Here is a 22,544-nt window from a genome sequence, read left to right as displayed (position 1 = left end):
TTAAAAAAAGAAGAAGTCTGATTCGAACCAATGGCCTTCCCCTTGTAAGATCCAAATATTTCATTAATTAAAATTTTATTTGGCTATAACTCTATAACCAATGAAAATAAGTAGCACTTATGATATGTTGTTGAATTGAGGGCTTATTACCGTTAAAAAAAAGTCCAAAATCCAAAATTTTTAGATTTTGGGCTTTTTTGGACACTTTTGGTTGAGTTGGTTGCAATCAAAAAGAAATGTGCACAACAAGATGTTACAACAGTCAAATCCAAAATTTAAACATACTAATTTATGTACAGACGTCACGCCGAAACTAGTCAAAATGGATTCAAGGATGGTCAAAATGGATATTTCTTCTTTACCCTGTATAAAATGAACAGATTTAGATGATTTTTATGAGTACATTCAATTAACAGATGAAGTTCATAATTAAATATTTAATTGACAAATTTCCTGTTTATAATGTTTTTTTTTTTTACAAAAAAATTATACATTTTACAGAATTAATTTTCCAAAAAATTAATCCTTTTCTTGTTAAAATACAACAACATGAAAGTAGACAGATGATGCTATTGAAATTCTATACATTATTCTCTAATTTCCTGCGCTTTAACCATATTTGAACTGAAAAATTCTTTCTTTGATCGCATATATATCTTAATAATAATAACCTCATGTTGAAAATATAATCCTCAAACTGAAAATTGAAGTTGGCGGGTATACTTTCAAATCTCATACAACTATGGTAGAACATGAATGTTAAATTTTTGTTACCTAATTCAGTCATAAAAAAAATTAAACTACATGTTCCGCTAATGATTGTAAGGAGTTTTAAATGTTTTTAATTCATTAATTCTATTCATTACCCATTAGTAGGAAAAAATAACAAAATAATACTGAAAATAATACATAATACAAAATAATAATACAAAATAATACATTAATTCGGATATTGACATGACAATTTTCATGATATTAATTCCTAACACTTTCCCGAATTAATGTTATAAAAATTGAAATTAATGTTTAATATTCGATTTTATTACTTATTAACCTACATGTGTTACGTGACAAAGAAAAGGGTACAAAAACTTTGTACTAAATATTTTTAATACATATTGTTATCGGCTTGAAATCGTTTAAATTTTGTTATTATGAAATTGAAATTTTAATAAAACACAAAACTGATAGTATTGATCAGCAAAACCTTTTTTATTCGTAAAGTTAAGTTTAGCAATAAAAAAAATTACTTCATCTAGGACAGCTAACAACAAATCTTTTCAATTTTTTTAGTTGAAATCAATAAAATATTAGCTTATTTATAAAAAATGAGGATTAGATGTAAAGCTACCATATTTCCCACAATGTTTATATATTCTCTCCGCTGTGACGTCATAATGACGCAGTGATCGGATGGATAAAAGCGATTGATTAGGCTTTAAACTTCTTTCATTTTAACACCAAATTTATAAAAGCTCTCTGTGTCATAAATAACAGGCAGTCAAAATATCATTTCTCCTTCTTCTTTTTGAATTGGCCAAATTAGGGCCACAATATATAATTTCTTCCAAATTATTATTCATTATTTCTCCATGTTTTGGTTTTCTCTCTTCACTCCATCTGTAGTCATATCTATTTTTCGGTTTTACTTGGAATCTCTAGTTTTTAAAAATAATATTTCTAATTTATTTCTGTTTATGATTATTTCTTCCGTGATGTTTTACTCTCTCGTAAACTTTAACGATTCATTAAACCAAACATTTTTATTTTTTTAAATTATAGACAAAATTAAAAACTCTTTTTGTCAGTTTTTATTTTTCCATTATGAAAAGATGTCCAAAAACATCAGTATTATTTCCTTACAACGTCTGAAAGTCTGTCATTAAATTTATAAAGCTTATTTTTTCTAACGCTCCAGTTATTCTTTTAATTTTAACTGGTCCTAATATTTCCTCTCTTTCTTCTCTACTTGAATCTAATATAAACACACATACGAACAATCATGTATTTTAAATAAAAATACAATGAAATAAATAAACACTTAAATAAATACAGACTTTAAAATATCGCAAAAAGACCCATTTAAAAAGTATATAAAACAGAACTTTTCAAATCTTTTGAACTAATGGCGAATCTTTTTTTACGTGGCGAAGTGGTAGTGAATCGACCTTTCATCCAGGGATCCCGAGTTCAAATCCCGGTCAGGTATAGCACTTTTCATATGCTACAAAATTCCATTTTCATATTCCCATGTACAAGCTTCTCTTCGTATGATTAAGCTTCTGTGATGAATTAAATTAAAACTAATGTAAAAGTAACGGTTTTTCTTATTCGGGTTAATTTGTTATTTTATTTTATAAAAAATAAAGTAAGGAATCATATCGAGTTTAAAATTAACTTCGGTATGTAAAAAAATAACAATGATCGAATCAGATTATTAATAATAATAATAATTAATTGACTGTCAATCAGTTGCTTATATCACGTTAATCTAATTTAATAAATATTTCCATTATTTAAGATATTCTTTTTTTTTCCATAAAAGTATACCAAGATTCCAGTATAACAAGTTTCATATTTCACCATAACAGTATTTCATAATTAATTTTAATTTATTATAATAACAACTAATTATTTATCTATTTTATTTACTTTTATGTTTACGCCTAATAGAATTACAACAGATCTAACATTTACAAGTCCCCCAAAGAATTTTGTCAATGGCCTCCACTAGGAATAACTCTACATACCAGACTGTAGAACTTTCTTGTATTCACGTTATTGTCTAAAGTTCGATTCTCCGCCGACATAAAAAACTTGTTTCATTTTATGTTTGTCAACAAAAATATTGCAACTCTATAGAACAAAGGACTTTAATATCCTGCTTGTAAAGGAAGTTTAACATTTTATGGTAACAAATAAAAGATTAAAATATCTTAATATACTTCGATAAAAATCTTTGATTTTAAGAAATAACGTTGGGATGTTTTTTAAAAGGAAAAGACGGCAAGAAAAGAGAATATAAAAAAGTAAAAACATAATAATAAACAGGATATCTTTAGAAAAAAATAAAAATAAATAAATCCTAGTTGGGATATGAACAATGAAGTTAAAAAAAAAAATCGGCCGTGATTAACAATAAGGATAAGCGACGCTCTGTAAAGAAATGCTAATTTCCATGGCGAGTGGTAGCGTCTCGGCCACTCATCCGGGGTTCCCGAGTTTGAATCCCAGTCAGACATAGCATTTTTCATACGCTAAAAAAATTCAATTTCCGTATTCCTACGAACAATGAATGCGGTGAATGATTTATTCATCATTACAAAAAGAAAAATACCCAACGTTTTGTATATTGTATAAATAAATTATTTATCTAGACATTATCGCAAATAAAAAAATAATTAATTTTGGTATATTGTAGAGGTTTGGAAAAATATCAAATTAAACTTCATGAAATTAAAGGAATTTTTCAGAATGTCACCAACCAATAAATTTTACGTAAATTTTTATAAAAATATGAAATCATTTTCTATCTTAAATCGTTGGTTGTTGATTTCATGAACAGGCTATATTTTGTATTTTCCCAACATATAATATCTCAAGAACGGATTCATACAATTTAATAAAATTCGGTATAAATGTTCAAAATGGCATTCACAAAAAAAAACCATAATTATGAATATTTAATTTTCATAAATTTTTTTTTTTTTAGCTTATTAATACAAAATTTAAAATGGTGATTGATAAAGTTTTTAAATCGTTATTATCTCTGGTATATTTTTATCGATTTTGTTTTATTTAAAAAAAAATATCTATTTTAAAAACTATTTTATTATATTATAAGAATGATTTTTCAAATGCGATTCAAAGCTACAGATTTATAGCGAAAATCGTAGGAAGTAACTCACCTGAACCTTAAGGTATTTCTCATTTCCTCCTTCATTAAAAAATTAATAGACATACGATTACAAAAAACGTTGTTCTTCGTTTTATATGAGGAACTAGTCTTAAATTCAAGTATTTTAGGGACGCTTAAATATGTATATTGTTTGTATTATACTATAAAAATAAAGACAACATAAAAATGAAATAGTAACTTTACATCTTAGGCGAATTTTTATTATTTTACTTCCGACTGGTTTCGTTCTATCTGCTAGGAAACATTCCAAAACACTCAAATTTCCAGACATTCACACGAAAATTTCTAGAAGAAAAAACTTAAGTTAACATAAAACAATTCGTACGAGTAAAGTGTATATGCTTATATATTTCTACCTATAAAAAACTTGTATGTACTTATAAAACAGTTATATTGAAATCTTATCAAAATCGTACAAACTAATTTTTTTTCTTAATTTTGCAAAATAATTCTCCTGTGTGCAATGCACAGAAGTATTTCATTGTTAAATTTGGTAAGAGAGCATTAAGTTTTATCTACTGTAAGACAAAAATAAATATCGTCACATAAATTACACAGATCAAAAAATCATGTCGTAAAATAACAGTAATAAAATAGCTGCTATCTAAGATAGTACGAAGAACTTTTCCGAGGAAAACACATCCTTAACAGTGTCTGTTTAGAACACGTAGGCCGATATTAGTAAAGATGCTCTCGACCTCAATTCGATATACGGTAGTTACTATTCCATGAAAAGCACCGGTACGAGAGGTAAGAGGCGAGTTTGCCGAGTGAAGAAGATTGCTTCGACTTAGCTACACTTTCTTTACTTGCTGAAACTCGACTCGTTCTTATGAGAACTTGACTCTCTCTTAAATTACCTATATCATTCTCTTTTCCTACCCTATGCGGTAGTGTGGTTTAGATAAAATAAAGACGAGAACTCAAGTACTAACTTCAAATAAAATAAAGCTTAATCAACTGTTTTCTATCTCCCTCTTTTTATTTTTCTTAATTTTCATCTGAAGCTTAGGAAAAGATAACAACGTTAAGTACAATCCTAAATTCAACACAATCAATGAAGATTAATTATAGAATAATAATAATAACATTCAACTCTTTTTATTTAAACCTCTCTTAATTTGTACCTTCTACATGTTGTTATGTTGGCTGTATTAATACGTAAAGCTATCGTTAAAAAAATTATCTCCGACGAAACTTTTTGTATCTCTAAAACTTAAAATCCTTTTAACTAAATAAAATTAAAGCAACTATGATACACAAGCGATAAGAGTTTACACCGGAAACAAAATGTAAAGTTAGCAATCTATTAAAAGAAATAAGAATAAGCCAGCTGTTTCAATATTTTCAAAACTATTCTGGGCTTTTTATATCTTAAAAAGTTAGATTGTAAGATTTTGATATCAAGACGATGAAGAATTATTTTAAAGATAGAAATATAATGTTAAATCCTTTACTGTTCATTATTCTTCAATAAGGAATGTATATACAGAAGCATGTTCGGAATCTTTGTTTCGGATTAGTCTACTCGATGTTTTTATTTACCTCTACTAGATGTGGTAAAAAATTATGATACGTGATCGATGATGAAAATGTGTGAAACTGTGCTTGCGGGATTATAGAAAATCAGGATTGGATATAAAAACGCAGATTTAATGCTGCAAAAAAGTAGAGTATGTTACGGGATATTTAGGCTACTAAGGCTACCCACCAGTTAAACCTTGTTATCAGAACGTTGGATATAGTAGGTCCAATTTTGATTGAAACATTTACAAATGTGGTGCCTTCCCTTCAGCAAAGTTAGAAACGTAGTATTACTAATTAAAATTTAAAAGCCTAAACACACACAATTGGGTAGTAATTGGCACTGCTAATAAAACATGGATTTTTTTCCCAGGCGCAAAACGGGAAAAAATGTGCCCCGGAGCTTTATCAGCTTCCGGACCAAAATTATCAAAGTAAATGATTAAAAATTTACTTTAAATATTAAAACAATTGAAAATGCAATACGGAATGCTAGATTCGAAACAAAAAGTAAAAAGCATATTAAAATCTAATCTCAGTTTTAATCAAATGTTTGTTTATTTAGATGAACGACCTTAAGAAATCTTAACACATTAGATAACATCGATACATTGTTGCTTAAGATATTTCGTATGTTAGGCTCTAGTTTAAACTAATGCCGCATAACAAGGATGTGATGCACTGTTAATTGGCAGTCGCAACGAACGAAGTTTATTGTTGATAGAAGTATTATAATCATTTTTCCCCTCATCATAAACCACCCTCTTTAGAAAACAGACAAGATCGTTCCAAACAACGCGATTACTGAAAGGGGGCTACAAGCGAGCCTCTTTTACCGCATGATCAGCGCGCACATCGCCTGAAATTCCAATATGACTAGGGATCCAGCAGAAACTCACAGTAGTGTTACGATGAGTCATCTTAGAAATAGCAGACTGCATATTACAGACAATAGAGTGCTTGGGGTACGTCACTGCAAGTCACTCTCATGGGATCTGTACTGACACAAGTACGTATCAAAATGTTGGGCTAACTATATTTAAGGCCTTGTTAATAGTATACAGCACCACAAAGAAAACACTGGCGATATTAGAAAGGCCAAACATGTAAGTTCTATTGGCAAACACAAAAGCACAACCAACAAACTTATATCTAGAACCGTGTTTTTGTAAATTATAGCATCTGGATTAACTCTTATTTACAATTCTGAAAAACGTTTCTCATAACCGGATTCGTGTCTTCTTTTGGTATCTTTCGAGACTAAGGTAATATAATTCACGACGGAGGGTCGCCAAGGGATTAGTAACGTTGAGAAACAAGAGATATTGGAGGTAATTGTATATTTAGAGATTTTAAAAAATCCGATAAGCTCTGATGGCCAGAGAAGCAGCAGCACAATAGAGAGGATAGTGTTAAGTAGAAAAAACGTGAGTCAGTATCTTGCAATCCATTTCCAGTCTGCATATCAAGTGAACTTTCAAAATTTTGACGAGTAATAACTCATATAGACGTAGTAGGTAGGGAATAAGAGGGCTATTTATCTTTATCCTAAAAAAATTGTACGGTGGATTTTTCGAACCGAACTTTCATATGGTGCATCCGTTCGGACTTTAAGGCTAGGTTTCACCAGATATATTCGAATTTTAATTCGAATATATTATTAATTCGGTAGTCCTATTATCATTTTTTAGACCTTCTGTTTTATCAGAATGTGCCCCAATTAATCTGACAGTTCTTCCTTGTAAATGTACTATAGCAAAGGGACCGCTATTTTAATAATTATGGCGTCTAAAAATAGTCACTAACGATACAGAACAGAGCATGCTTTGATCGGCAAGATTATGCGTCATCTCACACTTATCCATGTCTCAGAGGTTATTCTAAAATGTTAAAAATAATGAATTTTCGGTTATAAAACTATCATAATGTACCTGTACTGGTGACATTTTCCTTTACATCTTGGGTTTTGTATTTGTATGTAAAATTCTTTATTAGGCATTGATTATATTAAATTAAAAAACGTACGGAAATCTGCGAGGTTTTACTATAACTTGATTTACTTGGTTTTCTTATTTTTTTAAATCTTATTTTTTTATCAAAAAAATATTTGCTGAATAAAAAATTAATCATGAAATTTATAAAAATTAAGTCGTCTGAGTAAACATAATTTTCAACTTTACGATAAATGTAGTGTTAAATTTTTGTATGAAAATACCGATAAAGTTTAGCAATATTATTATTTCAGTTTTCAAATATCTCTTTTATTATCAGTTCATATAACTTCTGGATAGAAAAAAATGAAGAGGAGAAAACTTTTTAGAATTGCTTTTCGACCTCCTATTAAAAAACATTTTCGATCGATAATTCTTTTTATTACGATTTCTTCTTTATTCTAATCGATTCATAATTTTATAAAAGAGCAAGAAAAGAATATTAACTGACTGTCACCTTAAAAAAAAAAAAAACGAATTCAAGTAAATTAAAAAGAACTTTTTCTTTATCACTGTTTTAAACTTGTTTAAAATTCAACAAAAGAAAGGTGAATTATTTCGTTTCTTAACAAATAATCATAGGCTAAATAATTATTAATAATTTTTCATCGAATAAACTCCTTTATTGCTTCTTTTTCTTTTTCTAAGTGGTATTCCGTTTTTTGACAATTAACTTGTTAATTGTCGATAAACGGAATACTTTTAAAAAGACCGATACATGTATATATATGCACACACCCACACGCGCGCGCGTGAACACACACACACACACACACACACACACACACACACACACACACACACACACAGTAATAGTATTAATAAATTATTGGAATTTTCAGTATTGTTGGTAGAAATAACTTTTGAAATTTTGAAGGAAGCTTCAAAAAGCTTCCTTAATGAAATAAATCCTATTAATCAGGAATTATCTTTTAACTCCCAACTGAGCGTCCTCCCAAACCAGAAAAGACGTATTCCGAATTATATTTAGTAATAGGTTAGTTTTATACTAATATACAGTGTCAATAAAAATGGGAATTATTAAATAACTTTTCAGTAGTTAAACATAAAAAATTAAACTAGTAACTGCTTGTACTTCTCTTTCTGATGCCTCTGAAACCACCGTAAGGTGGTTTTTACACTTTTTTCATCATTCATTCTTCATAGGATGAATAATGATGATATGTATGAATGTAAATGAAGTGTAGTCTTGTGCCGTCTCAGGTCGACCGTTCCTGAGATATTTGGTTAATTGAAACCTAACCACCGAAGAACACCGGTAACTACGATCTAGTATTCAAGTCCGTATAAAAGTTAACTGCCTTTACTAGGATTTAGACCTTAGAATTCAACTGCTCCTACTTAGAAACAATCTATTTCATGGAATGATACCAGAATAATCCAAGCCCCAAACTCAAAAATTTGAAAAGAAAATGATTCTAAGACATATCATTTTAAAGGGGAATTGAAAAACAAAAAAATTGATAAAACAACATCAGGGACAATCCCAACCAAAATGGCGGCCAAATAATATTTTTCACAGATAATTTCAAAAAGTGTTTGACATTATACTCCAAATAGTAGTTTTATACCACAAAATAGATAGTTTTCAGGTAGGAATGTTTGATAATTTTTTTTATAGTTTTTTAATAGTTTTTTCCTGTTGCATAGTTATTTAAGAGGTAATGTAAACTATATTTTGAAACTGCCTATGCTAACATCAACTAATCCGTATTTTGGTTGTCGTAGACCAAAATTTTTCAATATCATAATTCTACGTTTTTCGTTTAAAACTTTTGAATTGTTCCCATGTAATTTTGGTGAACTCATACCAAAAAATAAATCGTTTTAAGGTAGGTGCAATTTTTCTAAATTTCATTTTTCTATATTAAACGATTCAAAAATTATATTAAGGGACCTACACTTTATTAGAAACCCGTATATATTTTTTTATTATGTTGAAGCCTTTATTCGAACTGATTAAATGATTATTTAAAAAACTTATTTATTTACAAAGGAAGTTTCTCTCTGGTGGTTCTAATTTAAGAATAGTTTTCTTTGAAAACTTTAAGTGGAAGATATTTTAAGAGATAAAAGAATTACTAACATTTTTTTAGTTATTTAAAGATAACTGACTACGCAATTAATGTATAAGTTCCACATCCACAAAATGGTATACCAGAAATTTTAGAAATAACAGAAACAATGCACTACAGGAATTTTATTCACTCATTTTAAAAAGTGTGGCCTGTGAAATCCTTTTAAAGAAAAGAGTGATAATTGAATTTCAAGAAAATCCTCTTCTTCTGTCTGGAAAAAAACAGGAATAGAAAAAAAATTATACTAACAAAATCGAGAATTAATCAAGAAAAGATTAAAAGAAAACTGGGAAATGAGACTTTTTAACAAAGAAGACCCTCCAAATTATAAAAGAGAGTAGAACACGAGAATTCAGGAAAAAGGCCAGCGAGAGATTTAAAAAGAACTGATAAGAAAGAACGTAGAGAGGCGTTATGAAGTGAATTAAACGTGATCCACAATTAAACATTGTCGGTTTAACATAAAATAATGACATTAATAATAAATCAAACTATAAAACCGTTGATTATATGCGACCTATTCTTTTATTGTTCACAATGATCTAAAAGTTTACAGAGATTTCAAATTATTTTTAAACTATAAAACGCTATAAAACGATTAGTAACGACACAAGAACATTCAGTAACTAGCAAGGTAAAATAAAATGCGACTATATATTCTTGTTATAAGATTATTCTTTCTATTGACTATCAGTATCTTTATGTGTATTACTAATATTAAATAAAAATATATTTAAAAAGAATTATCTTAATAATGTTTAAAGGACGCATTAGAAATGTAAACTCTTTTAAAATCATTTATTCATAATATTTTAAGAGAGAATCTGTCTTATTTCAGGGTTCAGTTCATCACAATAAATATTTTTCTACATCAAAATTTTAATTTAGAACCGATCAAATTATTATATTTCAAGGTTGATTTAAAATTACCATACTGACCTAACCTAAAAGTGAAATAAAAATGGTGAAAAAATAAGCATGAAAACAGTAAAAGAAAATATACTATAGCTTGTTTTAATAATAAATGCTCTTATGCAAATGAAGGTACTGAAGATGAACAATTTTTTTAATTCCCATCACTTCATTAAAAAAATAAAAATATTAGTTTACAAGAAATTATAGCTGCTAGAAAAACAAAAAACATGAACAGTAGGAAAGTGTTGAAAATGTGGCAACATAGATTTTTACACAAAACAGAAATAAATTTGATTGGTAAAATTTTTATTCTACAATTAGAACTTACTGATGGAGAATAAAAACAAATTCATTTAATAATAACATAAAAAGTGTGTACACGGATACGATAAAAATCGAGGGTTACATTTAACCCTCAAGTAATTCATGAAATATTACATCACGGATCTTCGATTCGTGAAGGTATTATATTAGTTTTATTACAAAAGGAAAAAAAAAGGTATGAAGTGAATCATAATATAACTCAACAAAACAAATTGCCGAGAAATTAAAAAAAATATATATTTGTTTGTTCTGGAAAGGCAATACATTTTAATAATAAAGCCATAGGATAACAATCAGTAATTCATAAAAAAAAAATAAAAGAATAATCTAAAGAAACGCAGTGATATCCAAAAAAAAAAAATACAATGAAATTGTAAACTATACGGTAAGAGTCCTGCAGATATCATTTTTCCACTCATAAAATAACAATTTTTGTAATATAAATAAAACTGTTTTTAACAAAATGATAGTGATATCAAAAAAGGTAAGACACTTACCTTTAAGTTTACTTAAAAAAGATTTAGTTTTACTTAAAAAAGTACATGTTAAATAAAACTCTTACCGGCCCGATTTAATTTATTAAACAAGGAATAATCAATTTTATTATTTCAACATTTTCTTAAATGCGATATATAACATATAAATAAAATTTTTTGATATCCATATAATTTTTTTTTTAAATATTTTTTTAGAAATTTTTGTCTTTTGAGCGGAACAATGATATCTTCTTTCTGTTTCCTGTTTAGCCTCCGGTAATTACCGTTCAGATAATACTTCAGAGGATGAATGAAGATGATATGTATGAATGTAAATGAAGTGTACTCTTTTACAGTCTCAATTCGACCATTACTGAGATGTGTGGTTAATTGAAACCCAACCACCAAAGAACACCGGTATCCACGATCTAGTATTCAAATCCGTGTAAAAATAATTGACTTTACTACGACTTGAACGCTGGAACTCTCGACTTCCAAATCAGCTGATTCGGGAAGACGTGAAAAACTTCAAATTTACTCAAACGTACGTCAAACCCTATCTTACAATTCCAGCAATATTTTGGCCATCCCTTGCCGTAATTATTGGTCATATCAAAAACTGTTTCAGACAAAATTTTAGGTAATATTTAGAGGACTAACGACCACTTTAAACCGATTCGATATTGTTCCAATTAAGGGAGGTATGACTTATTTTGTCTTCGAAACCCCATTTTTTCCACCCCCTGGGCCAATGGTTGTGATATCAAAAAACTTTACATAGATAACTTTTAGGCCCTTATCCAAAGAATAGTAGGAACTTTAAACGAATCCAAAATTTTACTTAATAAGAAACTAATAGTGATAGTTTGTTTTTTGGAAAAAGCCCCCCCCAATCCCCATGGTCAACTTTTGCCCATTAACGAACTCGACCGAGATTTTTGGTCGTTATATTTTACGTATCAATTTGAAAGTGATTTGGCGCAAAATTACGGTAGTTATCGTCTCCGCAAGAAAGTGAAATATAAATTTTGAACTGACGGTGGTTTTGGGGTCTTGAGGATGTGAAACGTTTTGGGATCTTGAGGATATGTTAAAATTTTCCGGAAGTCGAATCTTGGTATCCCATTACAATAAGTAACAAATAAGAAAATCCGTAACCCGCTAATTTCTTATGAAAACTGCCTAAAATTAAACGTATGGTCACAACAAATACACATTTTAAGCCACCAACACATTGTTATTCTACAAGGATTATTATAAGAATATGCTTTCGACAAGTAACGGAACAATTCCAGATTAGAACATGGTAGAATTGACTTGTCCGAGAACTACGCGGAGAAACTTTGTATCAGAAAATCTGATAATGTATCAAACAGTATGTCTGATTTAGCATTTAAAAAAAATCAAATAATATGCAATTTTCGAGTCTATTAAAGAAATGTTAAAAGATCAACAAATTCTTATATAGATTAAAAATTGATAATGGCAGACATTATTCGAAAGGTGGAAGTAGAATACTACTGATTGGCGATTAGCTTCTTGTCCAATACACTATCCCCTCCACTATGCTATTAAACGCGCTAACATTATTTCATTCATCTCAGGCGAAACTACTACTCATCTATATACTTTTACGTTTTCTAAACTTTTGACAAGTTATATTTTGTTTTAAGAAAGTATCAATTCCAGATTTTGCAACGGTAATACGTCTAAAGAGCTTCACATCGATTAACCCTTCTCTGTACATCGATGAAAGCAATAACTGAACTCACAAGTGTGGTATTCTAATTACTTCCGTGAATCGAATATTTCCGTTCAACCCAAAATCGTACACTATATATAAAATTATCATCTTTATACAACTATTTAGCAATGATTTTTACTAAATGGACTCATATCGATAATACGGTGTTTTCAGGTTTATTCTAATAATAGGAATGATTTTTTTTTTTAACATTGCTGTTACAAAACAAATAATACGATGTGTAATAAATTTTTTTTATGAACTATAAAATAAGCTTGTCGTACAATACCACTTGAACGGAACTGAAACAAACAGAGTGTTTGTTACTTTATTTTCATCCAATGATTTAGATTTGTTACAATGTACGTATTTAGTGTTAAAATGGTACCGAAGATCCATTACTAGATTGGACCATTGTACGGTTTAAAACGGTCACATACGACGTCAAGATCCGTTCGTACCTACACTGGATGAACAGTACTATCAAACATCATATTCGTCGGTTATGAAGAGCGGATCGTATATTGCTATAAATAGTGGTACCGTTCCAATCTATCTGAGTGGTCCGCACAGAGTAGCGAGGAAGAAAGGATTCATTCGCTCATAGTAACGCTCACTGTAACTACAACGATACTGCTACAATTCTGACCCGAATGTTTGCTTCGTGCCACTAGTACTATCGCTTATTCGTTCCGTCTCTATTTTCAATTGTAACATAATCATTCTTCTCACTATTTCACTCTTTATCTCTCATTTCCTTTTCTATCTTTTCCTTCTCGCTCGTTTCAACTCTTCTCATATTCAACAGTCGAGACTATTCAGAACTCACTGCATAGAAAAGTCGAACAAATCCCCCTCACATTTACATCAACCGTTCATACTTACACAAAAGCTCTCCAGTAGTTTCGTTTCCGTATTAAAATAGATGTTTTCTTTTTATCTAGATTTCTATACACATAATTCTGGCTTACTGTAGTACAATTTTAATGTTTATTTTTTTATTTTCACTAATATTCTACGTTGAATTAAATTTATTTAATGCAATTTTTTTTTGTTGTACAAATTATAATAACATTACTCACTATGTTACCCTCCCTTATTTAAATTTACTGTGGACTACCTTTTTCGTCATTCAAAAAATAAAGATTAATTCTGTATATTATATAAAGACCAGCCATAAAATTATCTCGAAAACTGTGTTTATATAATATCCAATAAGATTTTCACAGCTTCATATCATTAGAAAACTTAATTATAATATCGTGTTCATTTTAAACGTGCAATCGAAGATATTTCATCTCAAAACCAATTAAAATTACAAAGAATTTAAAATTATGATTATTTCTCATTTTTGAAAAAATAGAAAAAATCTACCACAATGTCTGAAATCTCCACTATTTTTCCATATTGGTTTAACTTCCTCACATTTTTGGGTACAACACATAAATTCTAGGAAATTTCCCTAAACACAGTTTTTACTATATAACCAATGATTCCCAAACGGTGCCCGGTTCTAAAGAGTGGTGAAATAGTTCCCAACTACTCCAATGAGCGTCCTGAATAGCAGAGTATGTTTAAAATTAAAAGATACATGTTTCTGTATCTAATATGTAGTTTTTTAGAATTTATCTAGAATTCACAGTGCATTAGTAAGAAATTATAACACTGCATTATACATATTATATAATTTTAAATAAATTAATAATTCAAATAAAAATGCCGGTAAAACGTTACATAACTTTCTTAGCTACATCGGGACCGTATCTCCATACACATCTAATTAATCAGCACATGGATAAAAAAAAAAAATTATTATCCCCAATAATTCCATAGTCAAAACTTAATGTACTGGTACTTTTAAATTCCTGTTAGTCTTTATATAACGTTTAGTCAACGCCCCTCCCTTTATTTTACGTCATGCCTTATCTGGCCTTCTTGTTTATTTGTTACTAACTGTCATACTTACCTTTTAATTTTATTTATCTATTTCCTGTTTTCAGTAAATTGAGGTTCTTGAAAAGTACATCCGCTTGATTATTCATCTGTTCATTTATGATCACTAAATTGTTACTTTTTAATTTAAAGATTTTAACATTTTCTAAAATGTTCATTCTTCTTCCTTTAATGCAATTATGAATTAATTTCTTTGATTCTTCCATTTTCATTGAGGTGTGTCTTTCCTTTATTAAACGCATTGCATAATTAAAATCTTGTTTTTGATTTTTTTAAATCTCACGTGTTCGTTATATCTTAATTTTAATTTTCTTCCCGTTTGTCCAATGTATGTTGCATTGTATTGGCTCGACATTTTATTTTGTATGTACCATTACTGTCATAAATATCTTTTTGTTCTACATTACTATTAAAAGTTTTTTTTGTATTATTTTTATTTATAGCCATTTTTACATTATATTTACTGAAGAACTGTTTAATTGGGTAAAGTTCTTTCCCAGTATATGTTAATTTACTCCATTTAAAGGTATTTTATCTTTTCTGTTTTAATTTCATTTCTTTCATTTCTATTTTTATTATTTTTCTGATCATTTCGTTTTTGTACCAGTTATTTTCTGTTATGTAAAAAATAATTACTTTTTATATGCTAGTTTCTTTAATAGTAATTTATGTAGTCTATCTATCATGTACTTAAAGCCGCTAATTTATGCTCCATTGGGCGAATCGAATCGTAAGCTATGATGTTATCTGTAAAAGTTTCTTTTCTGTACAATTAATTAGTTTTCGAAATAGAATTAAAATAGAAATCATAGTGTGATCATTTTATTATCCCCAACCCTGAAATAAATTTTTCCAAATCAACAAATGACCTAATATAATGAAATCATCTAATTAGTGTTAAGTACGTGCCTTGAGACCAGAACCACAAAAAAGAAAGAAAGAGTTTTTTCCCTTTCAAACACAATCAGAAAATATTTTAGCTATATAAGGGGGTATTTAATAATGTGAAAAAAATTAATCAATCCTTTGTATGAAATTTTGAGATACGGGACCTTATAAGATCGTATCTCACTGCCTTCTTCATCGATTACGATCAAAATTAAATGAAATTAATGTTCCATATACAGAAACAGTTTCAAATTTTATCTAAACTGGTCCATCCGGTCTGTTGGTATGAAGTAAATAACAGGCCACCATACGTACATAACCTTCCAGAATATTTCAATTTGGTTAATTTGATTACAGTATGTCATGAAAAAAAGTTCTGCAAAAAAAAGATATAAAAGTTGACCCGATCGACATAATTTTCCTTATACAGTACATACTGTATAACTATATAGCCAGAAAAATAAAAATAACCAATAATTACATCAATAAATCTTTTAATAATTAGAAAAATACAAATTACAAGTGAGATCTTGAAAGAAAGATCTGAAGTAAAAATTATACTTATACTTATTTAAATTATTAAATTATACTTATTTTAACACCGTAATACCATGATACCCAAGAAAAATGATTATTGTATCGGTACTTATGTACTTAGGTTGGAGCAATAAATTTATAGTTGGATCTTTCAATATTGCCACTTCAGTATCCTGGAAAGGAAGTTATCATTACATCTGGTTTGGGAATCAAACTAAAATATAAAATATTAAATCAATAATAATCTGTTTACTGTATGTAAATATATATATATATATATATATATATATATATATATATATATATATATATATGGGGTGTTCGTGTTATTCTAGCACTGTTGAGTGCGGTGCAGTTATGATTATTGATATAGAAACAGTGTTATCTTAATTTTACAAGTGTAAAAAAAGGAATAATTATTCTATACTAAGATTTGTTAAATGTCATTCAACGGTTAGTTAAAAATTAAGATTAAATATTATATTATTTTACAGAACAGAATTTTCCAACCACAAAGCGGCTGTAAAACAACTAACGATTACAATCAACACGTTTATACAGACAAATTACGGATGCGTAGTCCTTTGTCAGGTTTTTTACCCAGCCTTCATCCCTCAGGATCGTCATTCATACATCGACAGCCATATGGAAATCAATCAAATCCTTACTTACGTAGAAAAGAGTAAATGATGAAATATCATAATGCTGAAAGAATTCGCTTTGAAATAGTAGAGATAAACGAAAAAAAAGTTAGATCGAAATCCGCGTTAGTTCTTAACGTCGCACACTCTAGAACATGGATTGTCAAACTTTTTCACCCACCGCCCACTAAAAATCAAGTTTTCTAGCACTCCCCACAATTTTTAACCTTACAGTCTGTTAAAAATAATAATTGTAATTGCTGTTTTTAAGATGTGCTCTTAAAAACAGCAATTGCAATTGTTGTTTTTAAACGTGGCATATCCTATTTCTGAGTCGAAACTTACACTTTAAATGAGAGCAAATTAAAAGCATATTTAATCATATTTGGAAGTAGTTTGCTTTAAAAAAAAATTACAATTGTATCTATATAGTTAGATCAAAACCCTTTAATTTCCATATTTATCTGTAGTAATACGTGGAATATTTCGGTTCAGAAAAATCGTAGAGACATGCAAAAAAAGAAATTAAAGCTAGTCTTAAGCTTTTAAATAATTTTAATGCAGTTTATTGAAAAAATTTCGTTTCCTCCATGCTCTGGATCGAACACGAAGCCAATTTTTAAAACTTTTCTTCTTACTGATTTATTTTTTATCAAAAAGTTGAGTATTCAAGCTTTAATTTTACTTTTATTCGTCTCTCTAAGGCTCTAAGCGGCTTAGAGATAATACAGTCATTTTTTACAAAGTATAGAAGTCTTATTTTTTGTACTAATGTAGTACGTATTTAATTTTAATTTGAAATATCAGGAAAACATAATTTTTGCCTTTATTTTAATCAACTATCGCCTTCTCAGACCGTCTGAACGCTCCGAATTTTCTGTGGGCCTTGTACCGCCCCCCTGAATGCCTCCAGCGTTCACCAAGGGGTTGTTATCGCCCACTCTGAGAACGAATGCTCTAGGATAAAACAATTCAGTTTTTAGGACGTGCATAAGTTCCAAAAAAATGTTGTTTTGTCTTAATATTACGTTATGTGTGTATATATATAATCTTCATACATCTAGTAAACAGTGTTTATTTATAATTTTTTTTTAATCTCATACAAACCACAAACCTACTTATCTGAAAATAAATTTTAAATATACGCAATAAAACACGCTATTATAAACATATTAGACATAAAAATAATTTTCCATGAATATAAAACTCATTATGTTATTAATTAAAAGACATTTTTGATCATTGAATTTATTTATTTATTTTAAAATTTTATTTTGACCTTTACCAATTTATTAACGTTAATTACTTCCTCGTACGAAGGAAAGGAAGTATTGTGATCGCGAAAAATGTTGGTTTTTTAATTTCAACGGAAATATCCATTCCGATCATCCCTGAATCCATTTTGAATAGTTTCGGCGTGACGACTGGACCAAAGTGTCCAAAAAAGCCCAAAATCAAAAAAAAAATTTGGAATTTTTCTTAACTGCAGCAATAAACACTCACTGAGAACTTTTCAACGACGTATCATAAATTGTATTTATTTTCATTGGTTCCAGAGTTATATTTATGAAACAAATTGTAATTAACGAAATATTGGGGGGATCTTAGAAGGGAAAGCACATCGGTTCGAATCAGAATCTTTTTTTTTAAGGTTTTTTTTAATTTAAGTATATTGATTTATTATTAATTATTAACCTCTGATTGTAAAAAAATTACATTAAATAATAATTCAATAATAAAAATGAAAAAACATATGAGAAAAATCAGAGCTTATTAGTGAAATAAAAATTTTATGTACTTTTCATTTTAATTCAAACATTTTTACAGAGGTTAATAATTTGTTAATAAATTAATATAATTAAAATATATATATATATTTATGAAGTCGGATTCGAACCGTTTTATTCACGGTTACGGATCCGACACGTTCTCACTTACACCTCCATAACTACTTGGGTGACGTGAAACAAAATTAATAGATAAACTAATATAAAACGCTGATACGGACACAAAAAAAATGTGATGCAATGTGAAAAATGTGATCCACCACAATTCAATTGTGTAACTGTCCACTTTATATTAAAGAATTAGAGGATCGTATCTCCCTTTCATATGAAATAAGTTTAAATGAATTGCAGCAAACAATGTGTATATGTAATTTAATTGTCATACAAGGAAGTCATGCAGTGTCCACATCAGTTATTTTTTTAAAGAATTTGTAAACTTTTGTTTACAAATGTAAGTCAACCGAAAAATAACTCGAGGTGTTGTAAGGAACATGTATTACGTAGTCAAATAAATAAAATATAATTATAAATATATTTGTAAAATAAATAAACTTTTAAAAATAAAGTAGTTTACGTATAATTCAGACTTTTTACCTATTACGTATTACAGCTACTATTATTAACAAACAATCAGAGACAGCCTTGGAAGTATAGTTCAAGTGATTTAGTGGGTTGATTGAAACCGGAATACAATGAAAAGGTGAAGGGTAAACTAAATAGTATAAAATGAAAGAAATTACCATAGTTTTATTTTTAAAAATCAGTTATTTAATTCATTTTTTGTTGTAAAATATTAATATTTTATTTTTCTTGTATAGTAATTATATAATTAATTTATTTTATTTTACTTTAATACTTAATTAAAAAGTATATAAGTTATCAGTGTGATATTATTTAAAATTAAATAAAGTTGTGTAAATTTAATTAATAGATTCAAAAAAGAGTAATAAAAATACAAGTATATTAAACAAATTTTAGAATAATAAAAGAAAACTTCTAGATTTTTTTTTAACAAGGAATATAAGGTTGGAAAACAAGGAATTACAATAATTTCTTCCGTAAGAAATTATAGCTAACATCTGTTAGGTAGATATCATAAGAAAGATAGCTATTATAATGGGTACATGATTCGACTTTCGGGAGATTTTATGTATCTTCTTTGTAAGAAGGGATGGAAAAAAATGGGGTTTTGAAAACAAAAAAAATCATATCTCCCGTAATAAACACAGTATCGAATCGGTTTGCAGTGGTATTTAGTCCTCTAAAGTTTACGTAAGAATTTTATCTGACGCAATTTTTTATATGACCAACCCGTACGGCAAGGGATGACCAAAACAAAAAAAAAACAAAATATCGCTATAACTTTCTTATTAAGTAAAATCACGAATTCAATTAAAATTCTTACTATTCTTTGGATAAGGGCCTATAACTTAACAAAGTAAAGTTTTTTGATATAACCAACCATTGGCCCAAGGGGGTGTAAATAATGGAATTTTGAAGACAAAAAAGCATACCTACATTAATAGGTACAGCATCGAATCGGTTTAAAGTGGTTTTTAGTCCTTTTAAACATTACCTAAAACCTTTGTCTGAAACTATTTTTGATACAATCAACCCTTACAGAAGGAATAATCAAAATGTTGGTGGAACTGAAAGATAGGGCTTGTCGTATGCTAAACATGTGAAACTTTTTTTCACATGCAACCATTATCGTATTGAGTAAATTTGAAGTTTTTCTTAACTTTAAGGTGGACTTTTTTTATCCCCTCCTTAGCACCGGAGAAATCTTTTTTGTCAACTTTTTTTTAACTTAATTATATTGATTTATTAATATATAATAAAACCGCTGAATTTAAAAAAAAGTTTTACAATAAATAATAATTCACAAATAACAATAAAAAAAAAGATGAAAAAAATCAGAAGATATTAGAGAAATAAAAGTTTATATATTTTCATTAAAAAAAAAAAAAGTAAATTCGGATTTGAACCGATGTACCTTCCCCTTGTAAGAGCCAAACAATTCATTAATTAAAATTTTATTTGGCTATAACTCTGGAACCAATGAAAATAAGTACCACTTATGATATCGTTGAAAAACACTCAATGAGGGCTTATTACAGTTAAGAAAAACCCCAAAATCAAAATGTTTTGGATTTCGGGCTTTTTTGGGCACTTTTGGTGAATTCGATTGCAGTTAGAAAGGGAGGTGGACGATTAGATCTTACAACAGTCCTAAATCCAAAATGTCAACGTTCTACGCCTAATAGTTTTTGAGTTATACATACGTGCGTACAGAAGTCACGCCGAAAATAATCAAATGGAAATTTCCGTTGAAATCTGAAAACCGACATTTTTCGCGATCACAATATTTCATTTTCTTCGTAAAAAAATGTAAAACCGAGATTTGTAAATAACAGCTAATTATTATTTTAATTGGTTCCAAATTACTTTTATTGGTAACGAGTCCCTTGTTATTGAATTCACTACTGTAACAATTCAGTTTCGCAGATCTTGAAGAGTAGCAGGCTTAATTGGTAAACCCACCGGGGTTGGTCTAGTGGTTAACTCGTCATCGCAAATCAGCTGATTTTGAAGTCGAGAGTTCTAAGGTTCAAATCCTAGCAAAGCCATGAATAACGTTTTTACGGATTTGAATACTAGATAGTGGATACAAGTATCCATTGGTGGTTGGGAATCAATTAACCACACGTCTCAAGAATGGTCGACCTGAGACTGTACAAGACTACACTTCATTTACATTCATACATATTGTCCTCAGTCATCCTCTGAAGTAATACCTTACGGTAGTTCCGGAGGCCGAACAGATAAAAAAGATAATAACCCTGAAGTAAACGGTTACATATACATATATTTGTTGCTGTTTATTTTCTAATGTCGACATATTACAAAATAGAATTATAAACGAGTGTTCCGGTCTGAAGTAATAAAAAATATTATTAGTTAGCTACTTAAATCATCTATTTAAAAATTAGAGATAAAACATTTAATTTAATAGAACGTAATAATATTAAAAATGCTTATCTTATAAAAACAAAATTTATAAAAAAAATACGAATAATACAGGTATGATGATGACACGCATACAATAAATTATAATATGAACAATAATTTTAAATTTAATATTATATTATATTATAATACAATACGACTAGGATAGGGCAAGCTTACACTTTAATATAAATGCATCACTTTATATATTTAAATACTTGAAAATAATGAGGTGATATTTAATAATTTAAGGTCCGAGATGTTTTATATAAACGAGGTCATGGTTTTAAATGGACTTTTATTCAATATCAGTAAAAGATCTTTAATAATTAAAAATAAATTATTAAAATAATTTATTTTAAAATTTTATTTATTAAAAATAATTTATTTTTACGCAAAATATCTTCTATTTTTCAAACCAAATGAAATATCCAATTTTAACGGGTTGTAAATGGATAAACCTTCCAAATTAGAAAATAGTTTATTTCATTATATTTTTGGACATCTAATGTCTTAAGTAAATTTCATAAGAAAGTTACGTATTGTAATGGGTACCATGATTCGACTTCCGGAAAATTTCGACATATCACGTTTCAAAAATCTCCCAGACCCCAAAACCACAGTCAGCTCAAACGATTTATATACACGTTTCTCTTTATTGCGAAAACGATAACTGCCGTAATTTTGCAACAATCACTATCAACTTGTTCCTTAAAAATAACTCGTCTGAAAATCTC

The 22,544-nt window shown here is 28.6% G+C and overlaps 1 protein-coding gene across 5 annotated transcripts in view; it reads right to left on the bottom strand.

Moving 5' to 3' along the window:
* msi (RNA-binding protein musashi) overlaps nt 1–22,544 on the bottom strand; it is a 1,037,545-nt gene that overhangs the window by 227,112 nt on the left and 787,889 nt on the right. The window lies entirely within an intron of this gene.

This window comes from Lycorma delicatula, chromosome 5, assembly GCF_047948215.1.
Source record: "Lycorma delicatula isolate Av1 chromosome 5, ASM4794821v1, whole genome shotgun sequence".
In the NCBI taxonomy this organism is placed as follows: domain Eukaryota; kingdom Metazoa; phylum Arthropoda; class Insecta; order Hemiptera; family Fulgoridae; genus Lycorma; species Lycorma delicatula.
The sequence above is the reverse complement of the archived record's forward strand: the minus strand, read 5'-3'. Positions and strand labels throughout refer to the sequence as shown.